Source organism: Camelus dromedarius, chromosome 15 (assembly GCF_036321535.1).
Source record: "Camelus dromedarius isolate mCamDro1 chromosome 15, mCamDro1.pat, whole genome shotgun sequence".
NCBI lineage: Eukaryota > Metazoa > Chordata > Mammalia > Artiodactyla > Camelidae > Camelus > Camelus dromedarius.
This window is the reverse complement of record NC_087450.1, coordinates 20274435-20287875: the sequence shown is the minus strand read 5'-3', so window position 1 is coordinate 20287875 and position 13441 is coordinate 20274435. Positions and strand designations below refer to the sequence as shown.

Sequence of the window (13441 nt, the reverse complement as noted above, 5' to 3'; positions counted from 1 at the left end):
CTCATGGAAGCTCTCACACACAGGCATAAATCTGTTGTTACCCGGCTGCACAGGGAGGCTGCCACGGAGACCCCGCCCAGCCCGAGACCATCTACAGAGGCATGTCCTCCTCTCTAATCCCAAGCAAAATGAACCAGCAAAAGTGGGAAAATTGGATGTAAAAAACAAGTATGTCTTCATGTGACTGCTTCTATGTACCATGAATTGAGAGGAGAGGGTAAAATTAACTACAGATTTAGTCATAGTGTTTTTCAACGAGAAATCTGAGAATCCATTTTTACACTTGTTCTTGCCTCACCTATTTAATAAGTTCGTTTGTCGCCAAGACTGAAATCCTTATCTTTGGAGATCCACACAACTGAGGTACTGTGACCCTGGCCTAAAAGCAACAAAGTACATGGACTCTCACAAGGGGAGAGTCTCATTTCAAATTCTCTGCCTCTTACTCTGGGAAGAGACCCTGACGTGCCTCAGAGAGACCTCTGGCAAGAAATGGGAGAACCGTTAACCTCATCCAGCCCTGACCACTTGCATGCATCTCCTGTTGGCAAATTGGCCTACTAACCTACTGGCCTGAAGCAAGCTGAGCTTCTGGGGACAGCAGCCCTGCCCAGTCCGCCACAGCACTAGGTCATGGGGCAAGGCAAGGGCTCATCAAGGAGCGTATCTGAGTATCTGGTTACCATGATTTGGTTTTGGTTTTGGTTTTCGAGTTGTAAAAAACCAGAGATCATCAAGTCTGATGCCTTCATTTTACAGGTGGGGAAACTGAGAAATTAAGTGACTGGCCCACAGCCACACACTTTGTGGAGTTAACCACAAAGGGAAGACCAGAATTAGTCTCCTGACTCCTCGCCCAGTGTGCCTTCCTAGAATATCCATCTCTTTCCTTCTCTCTGCCATTCCTGCCCTGGTCTGTACTGCCCAAGAAGTGCCAGTGAGGAGAGGTCTCTTTCCCTTGACCCACACAGAGGAATGACCTCTCCTGGGGGAGAGTCCAGCCCAGAGGTGTTGAGTGGGCCTTTACAAACGGTCCAAATGAACTGACTTGGTTTCAAAATGTGAAAACAACACCTGATGTGCTTCCTAAGTCTCTTGGCTCACCCCCAATGTTTTCATCATCTACCTCTGCTTCCCCTGCAGAACCAGACAGCTAGAGAGAAACTATTCCTAACAGCCTAACAAGCCACTGACATTGTCTTCGTGAGACACTCACGCTTGCATTTCTCTTCCTCCAGGAAGAGTGTCAAAGCAAAGGCAAGAGGGACCTCAGCTGACTGCTGCCTCTCCCGCCGAACACGTCCCTGAACACGTTCGCGTTGGTAAGAAGAATCGACATTCCCACAGGAACTGGAAATGCTAAATTGTTAATAGCCTCCCTAGGGTTTAACTTCTTGCTATGATGCTTTCAATTATTTCATCACGGTTTAGGCAGAGTCGAGTCTCACAATTAATGCCTCTAAGCATCGCCCTCAACCAGCAGTTCTGCCCTTCCAGGCTGCCCCTGACTGAGGACCTCTTCTCCTCCCACTTGCATTTTCATTCTCCCCGGGGAGAGGTGGGCTCGGACAGCTGGCAGGGAGGCGGAGGGTCTGGCTATGCTCTCTTTATTTCCTTGGTGGTACGCTCAGGACAGTGGTTCTCAGAGGGCAGAGCCAGGCCCAGCATCAGCATCACCACCACCAGGGAGCCTGGGGGAAACGCGAAGTCTCAGGCCCCCCCTCAGTCTTCCTGAATCAAAAACTGGGTTTCGGGGGTGATGGGCAGGAATCTGTGTTTAGCAAGCCCTCCAGGTGATTCGTATGCACAGTCCAGTTTCATAAGCGCCACCTTAGGGTCAGGGGAGGCGTGGAAGCTGCAAGCTTTGATGTTCTCCTGGCAGAGGTCCACTGGCCAGGAGGCCGTCGTCCCTTCTGTCTGGGACTCACCTCCCATAGGATCAGAGCAAGCTTGGGAGATTCCTAAGGATCACTCCGTGTGGAACTCAAGATTCCACCCTCCCTCACTGACCAGGACAGGGAGCAGGAGCAGGCTCTCCATCAAACAGGGAACGCTCTTTGCATAACATTCAGACCAGTTTATGTCAGGCAGATGGTGTCCTCCCTGCTTCCACAAAAGCGGAAATGTTTGCGAATGCAGATGTGGCACACTGCACGGACGCAGCAAGAATGGGACTCCTGCTTCCCTTTCTGGACTCTCAAAATGTGTTGCCCTCTTCTGAATTAATCTTTTCAAATGCCTGTATGCCTCTGATGAAAGGTGTTTTAACCTGTTCTGCTTCAGAAAGTTCCCTCCAGACCCAGCATTAGGGCCTCAGAAACCTAATAATGCAATGTTTCTTTATGGCTGAACAACAAAGTATTGAATCTTGTTTTTCAGGTCTTATTAAAAATCTGCAACAAATTGGGACTGGTTTGAATTGAACATTATGCATTGGTCACTTTACATTTCTATATGGCCTGGGACCAACTTTTGACTCAGATCTCTATAAGCCAGGTGGGATATCCTTGGAATTTAAGATCATTAAACTGAGTGTTAGGGTTCCTCAAGTACATCTTAAAGATTCCTTTATTAATGACATGCTATTTGTCTCTGAAACTAATCACTGGGTGTGTCATACAGCTACCAATCAACCGGCTACCAACCAATAAGTAGTACCGCTGATCTACAAATGTACTGAAACGGCTGAGCACAAAGCATCATTTCTGACACACTGAATGACTCCTCCGGGAGCCGGACTTTACCCGGAATGAAAATCTCTCTAGATGAGCACATAGACGTATAGATGTTTGCTGTTCACTAACATGTATATGTGCATTTGTGTATTTCTTCTCCTAAACATGTTTTTGGATAACTTCCCTATTCTTCCAAAGAGATGGGGCACAAAAGAAGAAAAACTGTCCTCAAGTGGATGGGTCACCCCGTGAAGCGTGACCTCCCACTCTCCTTGGGTCTTCAAGAAAAGAATGGATGACAGCTCACCATGATGGGGAGGGATCTCTATATTGGTGACAGGCCAAAACAAAGGGCCCTTACTGTCCCTTCCAGCTCCAAGATTCTCGGGTCCCCCCTACTCTCCAGCTAATAGCCAACTTACAGGCTACACTTAAAATGCATCCCTGAACAAACTAATTCCAATTCCGTCAATATTACTGGATCCAAATCACAAAAATAACAGTGCAGGTAGTCTAGGAAAAAGGCTTCTTTATCTAACTGGAAAGCATATCCACTGAATGTCCTTTAGCTCTTGACCCTGTTTATAGGGTCAGATAGCAGCCCCCATCTTTCAGGTTCTGTGACTTATCAGAGTATCATGGAGTCAACATTAGCAACGCCTGTGTCTCGAGCTGTGTCAGTCTGAACTGAAATGTGCCAACTTTATCATCCCTCACAGACTTCTTAATTAACCTTCTGATATTGTCAAAATCTCATTCTCTTTTGTTCTAGAAATGAGCATTTACATGAGCATGTTTCCCATCACTATGCTTTTTTCACTAGCTAAGATTTTACCAAATCGTGATGCTTTCTATAAATGAAAACAAGCAAGAATTCTACAGACATCACACTACAGAAATTTGTTGCTGAAACTTGTTCATGGCCCCCTATCAATCACTCATTTTAAAACTCCTTTTTCTCCCCTTTTTCAACAAATTCTGTCATCTTGGAGCCTTGATTATCTAAATAGTATGTTACCAATTTCACCTTTTAAGAGTTCTCACCCTAGGCATCCTCTCTATGAGTGGGGAGAAGAGATGACATTTTTCATGCCCCTTTATCTATAAAAATGCAAAAAATGCAAGCCACCAATCTGTCAGGCCTAAACAAAATTTTCTGCAATCTGCGTCTTTAACATAAGCAAAGCATATAATTCAAAAAAAAAAAAAAAGGAGCTTGCTTTTCTGAAGAATAAGTAAGCCAAAGACATTGTGTTCCATCTTTGTGTTGAAATGCAGATTTCCCACTAAAAGGCAAATCCTTCATTTCAAAAGGTTGAATAGGATGGTACTTAAAAAAAGAATTCCAGCTGGTTAAATTTAGGGTGTTGAAAAAAGTTCACTCCAATAATATTCTTTGGCTCTGGGCCCAAAGTATTTTCACTTGATCGTGAATTAGATAAATTTTTATTACATTTTAAGCTCTTGCCTTAGAATGGTGGAACTTCTTGAGGAGACTGGAAGGGCAGCTACATAAAAAGACAAATTGTCTTAGGATAGTTTTTTTTTCCTTCGTTTAACTATGTATCTCACTATGCAAAACGTGTGTGCCCAGGATAAATTCCATTCATTCATTCTTTCACGCATTCATTCAACAACTATTTACAGAGTACTTATAATGCCCAAAGTAATGGACTAACCTCTGTGGGCAACCAAAGAAAACTCAGACACAGCCTTCCCTACAGGAGCCTTCGTCTAGTAGAGAAGACAGGCCTGGAAAGAAATGGCTCTGCCCCAAAGTATAAAGTGTGCCATAAGAGAGGTACAGATTAAATGCAATGGCAACTCAAAGGAAGACAAATTACTTCCATTTGGAAGGGAGAAGAGTGGCTTTAGGGAAGAGGTAACTTAGGAACTGGATCTGGAAAGCCAAGAGGAAGGTCTTTCTAGACAAAAGAAAAAGCAGGAATGGGTACCCAGAGAGAAGCAAAGCTCGAGGTGTACACAGAGCAAATGGGGCCCAATAGGTAGTACATTTAAATGAAAATATCGCACACCAATCCATTCGGTTGACAACAGAGCATACAGTCATCTAACTAAACCTTCTGAGGACTTCTGTGAAGTCTTCAGCTTTCACAGCTTCACATTTTCAAACATCACATTTTCTTTCAATAAGGGACACAGCCATGCGTACGCTGGTGAAACTATGAAAGTTCACCTGTCCTGCCCCACCCCACCCCGACCTGGATTGTTTGTCTCCCTGATGAATGGTGCATGGTCTGCTAAGGCAGAATTCACTGTGTTTTATTCCTCTGAGTCAGACAAACAAGTGTTGATAGCCATGTTCTCCCTTGCAATACTACTTCCCTGGCTTAAATAATCTATTTCAGATGTACTGTTGCCAGTTTAAGATGGGCTTGTACTTGCTGACACATTTTCAACAAATGACTATGCGAGAAAGGTGGAGATTTTCCTATACTGCTATGTCTCTTCAATCGTCAACTTGACCTTCCCTCCAAAATTCCCCGCTTTCTTCTCTTCAAAGCCACAGGGAGGGCAGGGGTAACCTAACTCCTGCTCTGAGTCCTCACCAGAGGATTTCATGTGTGCGGTGGGGTGTGAGGGAGCATATGTGTGTGTGCACAGGCCTGCCTCCACCTGACGTCATTTTTCAGATTATTTGGGGGAATTTGGGAACTACTTTTAAAGAGGTCTTGCCCAATGCATTCATTCATGGGTCCCACTGAACCTCTCTCCAGGCTCCTTTCTTCCTTTGGGGTCTCATTCCTCTGCAGAGACTGTTAGAACAAAATCAGAAATTTTAGTTCTTCAATCCCAGCTCTGCCCATTCACCAGCTATGCCTGACCCTGAGTAAACCTCTTCCCCTTTCTGGCCCCACGTTTTCTCTCTTTAAAGAGAAGACTGGATGAGATGGGACCTCTCTCTCCCAGGCCAGTCTGAGTCTCCTTGAGACCAACTAGATCAAGGGCAGGAGTCTTGGTTGCAGTTAAGAGACCTACTATGGGCCATCCTAGAAGCTGGTCAGGATGAGCCTATGCCCCTTGTGACCTTGCAGGAATAAGAAGAAACCTACAGGCCAGTGTGGGCTGGGTCTGCTATCCAGGCTAATTCTTAGACTCAGACTGTACGCCTGGTGGTAGATTTTGCAAAGCTCACCTGTCTGAGCTTCAAGGAGGAAACCAAGGTGGGTCCTGAGCCAAAAAGACTGAAGGTCAGAGAGAACCAGGAAGAAACTTCCCACAAACTCAGGCTAAATGTCAAGGGGAAAGGTCACTGCTGCCCGTGCCAGAAGGCTGGTGGCAAAGCTCAGCCTCATGCCAGAGCCTGGCACCCACTGGCACACAAGGGCACGCACAGGGCTCTAAGAAAAGCCAGAGTCCTCTCCCAGCCACCCCAACAGGAGGCAAGGCCCCAGAGTCCTGTGGTCCCTGCCTCAGCCAACTGAAGGGTTCCTGGAAAGCCGTGTGTAAACTGAATTTCTGTAAACTGAATCACATTTGCTAACGGACGTAATTTCAGGGATGTTTCATCACCCTTCCAGGCTCATCGAAAACTGGCAGGGCTTCTAACACTTTTACCTTTCAAGTGCTTCTTCCTCCACCCCCCTCCCCAACCTCTCTGTCAAGTAGTTAATGATCTGTAAACAAACACTTTAAATTCAGTGGGGGAGCTCACTATTTAAAGGAACCCCGTGGCGGAAACCTTTTGAAAAGTTAACAATCTTTCTGTAATGTGAAAAATCACCCTCTAATTTATCAGTTTCCATTGATGAGATTTTGATGTATCTTGGGCTTTCTTAAAATGGGGCTCAACCGCAGTACCCCCCCCCCCCGCCGTGGTTAGAAGAAGGGGTGAAGAATGAAAGAAACTGAAGTCCTGAACACGTATTCACAGGCCCCACTCACACCTCCCTACCCCAAGGAGAAAAGAAGGAAAGAATGGAGAGATCATAGCCCCAGACACCTGCAAAGCTTTGACAACTACACTTGAGTTCCTCCCGATCTAAGGATTCAGTGACTGGAGGAGAGTGGGATGAGTATCTTAACTGAGGGCAGAAAGGCATTTGAGCTGCAAAGGTGGACCCCAGGAGACTGACCATTTGCTCAGCAAACGTTTAATTCTGATAACACCAGCCAGGGCAGAGAAGGACTTCTCTATCAAAGCAAGCAGAACATGCAACTCCCAAATTACTCTGAAGAGGCCACCCCGAGCCTTTTTATCTGTCAACTCACAACAAACGTAATTTATGCCCCCATATCACCATTTTCATCAGTCTCAAGAAAATAACAGAATAGGCTTAAGAAAACCAAGCTTGGCACTTACAAGAAGACCCCTAATGTTTTCAGGCGTTCCAGGGCCTTGCGAAGGAGGAAGTCGGTGGGGTGCGGGCAGTGGTGCTGCTGGATGGGAGAGGCGTGGTTAGTAGATGTGAGCAGGCCCAGAGAGCTGGAACAAGTTTTTGGACTGCTGTGTGCAGCCCTTCAAAGGAAAACGGCCCAGAAGTATGGGTATCCCCAGGAAGGCCCTGTTAGGCCTCCAAGACTGGTCCTTCTTAAGAAACTACATCCCGGCCCGTGAAGGACTTTATCTTCTTCCCAAAGCCTTCTCCTCACATTCTGACTCCCAGTCACCCTGTGGGATGAGGGAAGGTGTTCTCTTCACCTGCCCAGGTGATGGAAGATCTCAGAGGCATCCTGCAGCAGGTAGTGAGGGCAGGGCTGGAACTCAGAGTCCTGCCCACCTTCTTGGGGACCAAGCTTTGCCCTCCTCACCGCTCACCTTGGAAGCCCTCCAGGTGGGCTGAGGCAGAGTGTCTGGGCATAGTCCTACAGCAGCTTATAGGTAACCACTTGCCTTCCTGGGACTATAAAGTGACGTGTGAGCGTCCGGAGAAGCAGGGGAGGCGCACGCTACAGGCCTAACACTCTGTGACCATCTTGGCCAACAGATTCTTAGAACCAGAACTGGCCATTTTCCAGAATTAAAACCTATTATGTCTTATGGTTAATACAGAACTGCTCGGAAATTATGAGAACTAATTTAAGGCTTCAAAGCTCTACAAACTTAAAAAAAAAAAATGGTCTAGCAGGTCAGGCTCTGACATTTCTTCAGGAACAAAACTAGGCTGCCCTCTCGCCTGAGGTGAGATTGAATCAAGGAGAGCTCTGGGGCTGCGAGGCCAGGCCTCGTCCCACAGCAGCAAGTTCTTCTTTCAGAAACAGGCCTCTGCCCGCCCACAGGCTCCTCCAACTTCTGCTGCCGTCTGCTCAGTCCCTCAGCACCTTCCTCCTCTGAGCTCCTGCCTCGACCCTAACCTCTCTGACAGAGCCCCACACAACAAAGGAGAGGCAGGCACAGCCTATTTACTGGAGGCCTATTTTCTTGGCTTCAGAGTTATTTTCCTGACATTTTACCCAATTTTGAATCCTTCATTTATCCCGCTGACCAACCTGGAAAGAATTTCCTGAATTAACAAGAGAGAGAGAGAAAGAGGGAGAGAGAGATGCCCACATGTATAATCTGCAGTCATTCATGAGGCCCCAGTCCAGCCACAGTGTGGGTGCTGCTGGCTGTTCTCAGGTTTACTAATTCTGTGGATTCAATGGGGGTAATACCCAAAGTTATCAGACACCTCCAAGCACCTCAAACCAAGAACGCACCATCCTTTCCACCCTCTGGGCAGGTCCACTGTGTCAGCTGGTGGAGCCCTGGCCTCTCTGGGCATGGGGGCCATAATCCCCTTTCCCCTCTACATAGGCATCAAGGAGGCCCCCACACTACAGGGGAGTCCCCAGGGTCGTTTCCTGTTCTGAATCTAAGGCTGCCTGGGAAATGAGTTACCAGTGACACTCTATTTCCATGCAGTCCCAGCCGTGAGACCGACCCAGAGCCACCCAGGTCAAGGTCCCTCAGGTCCACCAGGAACAGAGATGCTCCCCTCTCCCTAATAAGCCCCTCAGGCTGAAATCCTTTTGCTTTCAGAGCCTCAACTTTCAACTGCTGGGCAGAAAGCTCCTTCTGTCAGCAGCCCACAGATCTCCACCACCATCACACTCCAACCTTGTCAGGCGGTGGGGTGTGTGGACAGCAGGGCTGAAGTGGTTTCAAAGAGGCCGACCAGGCAAGAACCATCCTGTACTCCTGCCCCAGCACTAACGCAATAAAATGTCTTTTATCAATGTAATTCAAGGCAAAGAGTCAAGGGTCTGTCACCATTTTAAAGAGGCTTATTACATGGCCACAAAAATTTGCCTCAGGCTCAAACCTGGCGTGTAAGGTATCAGCGTGGGACAGGTTCTTTTGATTTGATTTTATTTTCTTACAAAATCTGAAAATGAAACGCTTCTGTCCCTCCCTTCCACCAACCGTTTTTTGATTTATGGGGAGGAGGAAAGAAATCTGAAGTTGACAGGTTGGGACAACTCCACTCAGCTTTCTCACTCAAAAGCTGCTTTTGTTAAACCATACTTTGCATTTATGGCCTGCGGCTCTTGGCTGACACTGCGGCTCCTCCAGCGTGGAGCGGGCTGCGGACTTCCCCGGAGGAGGCCCCACCGAGATGCCCGCCCCCTGCACCCAGAGCGGAGGCAAGGAAGCTCAGGGGGCCGGGGGCAGCAAGGCCCCAGGTTAGACAAAGGCTGGGATGGGGAAAGATGTCCCACTCTCTGTCCCCAGCCTTACACTACATTTGGGTCCAGGGCTCCATGTGACCACCACCACTGGGTCCCCAACTAAAGTCCAAGCCTTTCGAGAACCAACACCGTACTGTCCACCTCTCATCACCCAGCACCATTCTGGGCAAAGGGCCCCTCCATCAATACTCGTAAATCAAGTGCTGTTCAGTGGACTTTTCTTCCTCGAGGGCAATTCTAAATGACCTGGCTGGAAGGAGCTGCCATGGACCCGGCAGTGACCAGGGGAGCTTTCCCTTCCCGGAGTCACTGAGGTCTCTCTTGTAAATGATTCACTAACCAAGGTGCCTCCAGGTTAGCCTTGACCCAGGAGATGATTACAGCCCCTTGAAAGTGGCTGCTGGCCCATCGGTTCACTGTACAATTTTGACAACCTGTGATTGTATATTTATTCAATGGTCGTTATGGACAATCAGGTTAATAATTCACTTTCCAAACACTGTGTAATTACACAGTTAGAAGAGTTACAATAGATGTCAAATTTCCTTAAGTCTTCTCATGAATTGGTCCCAATTACCTAGTCTGGGTCCCTTTCCTCTCTCTCTCTCCTTTTTTTTTTAAAGTAATCTCCCACACTTTCCTCTATTCTCATCCCCCACCTACACCCCCATCTTTCTGTCCTGAGAGAAAGAACAGTGTGAAGTCCTTCAGTTCAAATAAACCTACTTAGAACATATAGTTTTGCTCCATTAAAAGGCTTAAAAATAAGGCTAGGAAGCTAGCCACGGAAGGTGCGTGGAAGGCTGGTTGGGTGACCTCATCTATCTCCCTGCCTCTGATGCAGGAAAATGCCTGCAGCAGCCCACACCTCGTCCCCCAAGCTGCACCAGACCCTGGCACGGCCCGGTGGAGGCCCAGAGAAGAGACAGTGTGAAGCCTTCCAGAACAGGGCTTCCCAGCTGAATGACTGGCATGTCGCTGCCCAGCCAGAGGCCCAGGCCCCAGCCCAAGCCCAGGCCCCTGCCGCTGCTTGGGACGTGCAGGAGGATGTGAGGAGAGAAATACGTACACTCTGAAAACAGAAATGAGGCAGGGATTCCAGGAAAAGCAAAAACATTCAGAACTCTGGGCCCCCCCCTCTGTCTCCCAAGAGCCAAACCTGGCCCTTCACACCTCGGTTTTGTGATCATCACACACTTCACCTCACTCACCAAAAGCTATAACCTGTTTTCAAGGCTCAAAGCAATTTCTGCCCCTTAATAGGACAGTGTGGTCAGTTGACCCAGGTCACCCCAAGCTGCAGGGCCTGGCAGGGAAACCCACGCAAGGTGAAGAAACTTAGCACGGCCACTGAAGGAGAGGGACAACGGTGACAAGGGATGACTGCAGCAGAGGCAATATTTCTTCTCCTTTTCAATGGGTGGTGATCTTTTTTAAGTCATTTTTTTGGTTGCTCCAGCCCCTACATCTTTCTGCCACACGCTCGGGCACATACAACCTAGGGCTCCTATGTTACAAAAGTTCTTCCTCCTCCACCCCAACAGATAAGATTAATTTTCTAACAGATTCTCCCCTCCTCAAAAATTTTTATGTTATGCTGGGAGAGCCTTCTGAATACCACGGAGTTCTGGAATCATAAGAGCTCAGCATAAGAGTTCTTTGGGAATAGAACTGGGAAAAGCCCCGTAGAAAATTCTTGAACCCATGAAACCCATCTAGATAAAGAAAACATTTCCAGAACCTCTAGTTGGTTCTAATCTTGGTGTCAAAATAATAAAAAAAAAAATGGGGATGGACTGTTTTCCAGCTGAGGACTTGCTATCACTTTCAGATCTACCATCCCGTCCCTCAGGGGTACTCCTGACATCCAGAGAGGAGGGCAGACCTGTCAAGGGGGGATTTCTTTAAGTTTAGAACATTTGGAATCATTCTAAGTAGAGAGTTTAGTTTGGTTGGAGCTTTTTTGTTATTTGTTCAGGTTGTGGTTTCTTTTCCTCCGTAAAAAAAAAAAAAAAGAAAATTTGGAGCTGTATTTGTTTCCTGTTGGTGGTGAGGACAGAAGGAGGGTGTGTGGTGGAGGAGGTGTGTGGGGAGAAGGCTGATGGATGGAGCAGGGCCGAGAATATCCGGAATTGGAGAAAAGTGAGAAATGGAGCTTTTTCTTGGCTTCCAAACAGTTGTAATTTCTACTGCCACTGCTTAGATCCTGGGCACCAGGCAGAGAGTGGGAAAAGGGGCATGTGACAACTTTGCCACAAATCAGGATTTGGCATTTAAATCCACAGGAAGCAAGAAGAATAGAGGGACTTCTTATTTATAGATTTGCAGATGAATTGAATGAGATAACCAAAATGCACTTCTCATGTATCTGAAGGAGCAATTCCATTTTCAGACTTGGAAAGTTTCCCATAATTGAGTATCACCCGACCCTGGCAGCACGCTGCATCCCAAGGTTAAGATCAGCTTCCTGAAAACCGGGCAGAAGGCTGCTGCTTCGGTGGTAGCTCAAGAATTCTACTTTGAAGGACAGGTTGGTACCACACTACATTTAACTGGATTCAGTTCATCTGATTATACAGTGCCTCGCTTTCTGGAATATGTAATCATCTCTTTCTGATGACATTTTAAATATCCAACTAGACAAATAATTGCAGCAATAATTGATAGCAGAGTCAAGCTGGAAGATCACTGATTGGCAGCATCCCCACCGAAACAAATCTTCTTCCTTTCAAACATTACAGGAATGATGCTTAAATCTAACTTTTGCTGATAAATGCTCAAAATCTGATTTACTGATAAAGGCATGGCAAGAAAACCTGCACTTCAGCCTGTGATTACTTTGTGAACTGTTTGAGAAGAATCAGGCAGCACGATTTATATTATTTTATTTCCCATGAATAACTGCAAGGATCGTGTAGGTGGTTTGGGGAGAATCAACGGGAACAAGAGAAGTGCTGCTCCTCATACTGCACTTCCTGAACAATGTCGGCCAACCCTCCAAGTTTAAAGCCCCTCCTCCTCTGATGTGCATCCCATGTAGAGAGATGGTTTTGACGGGGGACCCAGAAAAGAAGACACGCAAATGACTGGCTCCCCTCAGGGCTTTGAAAGCTGGTTTAAATCAATGCCTCAAGCCAGGACTTAAATTCCCCTGCCCTGTGCACAGAGCCCTGGACGGGGTCAGGAGGCCTGAGCTCAGACAGACCCCGAGGAATCTCAGGCAAGTCCCCGGGGACAGCTGTGGTCCTCTTCAGCCCCTAGTCGGTTTCTCCAAATCAACTGTTGTCTATGTCACATGCTTTGATTGTAATATTCAAGTTGTCACGGTTTGGGTCACTGCTTTCAACAACTCAGACCCTGTGGAATGCTGCAATGGTCAGAAATAACGCACAGAGGAGGCTTGTCTCCGGGAAACACCAAGTGAACGAGCTGGCACAGATTACAGTAAGGAAAATCTAAAACAGAAGATGTATCTGAATGTTCCGGCAAGCGACGAAGCCAAGAATTCAGGGATGGGGGGCCTGAGCATTTGCCAAAAGCGCTAGTGTGAAAATCTCTTTTCATCTCTTTCCCCCAATTTTTCCCATTTTTTCCCTATTTTCTTTTCTTCTTGTTGACCTTTCTTCCTTCTTTTTTTAGGGCAGGGGGAGCTTTTTTTCCCCTTGAAACTGAACCATTATAAGCGAATTCACCTCATAGCTTCTGTTAAAAATCAGGCGCTTGTTAGATGTAATGATTATCTGCGCCGTGACACTTAGCGCGTGTGAGGGGGCTTGTCGAACAGCTTTACTCTAATTTGGATCTCCTCCGTTAATTAGAAAGCCCTCAGAGTTTCTGCAAATGCAGATCACTATCGACAGTGCGTGCTTTTGATGCTTCGCCTGTGACAGTTGTAGGGCTCTCCTTCCAGGAGCTGGCAGGGTTGTCCAAACTATGACAGTGTCAGAAAAATTCAGTCACCAAGGCCACTTCGCAGGAAGTTACGGGCAAGGTGACTGTCCACACAGCCTGTTTTCCCACCGCCAGCAAGCCTGATGAAATCTGCATTCACTCCAGCTGAAAATAGCTCAAATGTCACTCTTCTTTCCCCTGATCCCTCCTTCCTTCTCTCTTCCCATTTTTCTCCTGCTTTC

General features: G+C 47.1%; 1 protein-coding gene across 8 annotated transcripts in view; it reads right to left on the bottom strand.

Moving 5' to 3' along the window:
- Positions 1-13441, bottom strand: part of BCL11A (BCL11 transcription factor A) — a 97664-nt gene that overhangs the window by 16862 nt on the left and 67361 nt on the right. Inside the window, exon 1 of one of the 8 annotated variants that reach the window (XM_064494471.1) lies at positions 7000-8918. The exons of the other annotated variants lie outside the window; for them this stretch is intronic. The gene's annotated coding sequence lies outside the window, so the exon portion shown is untranslated. Of the gene's footprint in view, positions 1-6999; positions 8919-13441 lie in introns of those variants that run through there. 8 annotated transcript variants of the gene reach the window in all.